The following is a 329-nucleotide window of genomic DNA, read 5'->3' on the forward strand; positions in this document are numbered from 1 at the left end:
AAGAGCTGTTTCCTCCAGTGGACAGGACGCTTTTTCAACAACAACACGGACTCATCAGCCGCCTCGGTAGCTTGCTAGCAAACAAACAAACCACAAAGATTGCTGCTTCAGTTTTTTTAGATATCTTTCCCAGATGTTACTATGGTATACTGAAGTATAATTACAAGCATTCCATTAGTGTCAAAGGCTTTTATTGACAATTACATTAAGTTTAAGCAATGAGTTAATATTTGCAGTGTTGACCCTTCTAGTTCAAGACCTCTTCAATTGCATGCTGTCAATTAACTTCTGGGCCACATCCTGACTGATGGCAGCCCATTCTTGCCTAA

Source organism: Coregonus clupeaformis, unplaced genomic scaffold, assembly GCF_020615455.1.
Source record: "Coregonus clupeaformis isolate EN_2021a unplaced genomic scaffold, ASM2061545v1 scaf2087, whole genome shotgun sequence".
NCBI lineage: Eukaryota > Metazoa > Chordata > Actinopteri > Salmoniformes > Salmonidae > Coregonus > Coregonus clupeaformis.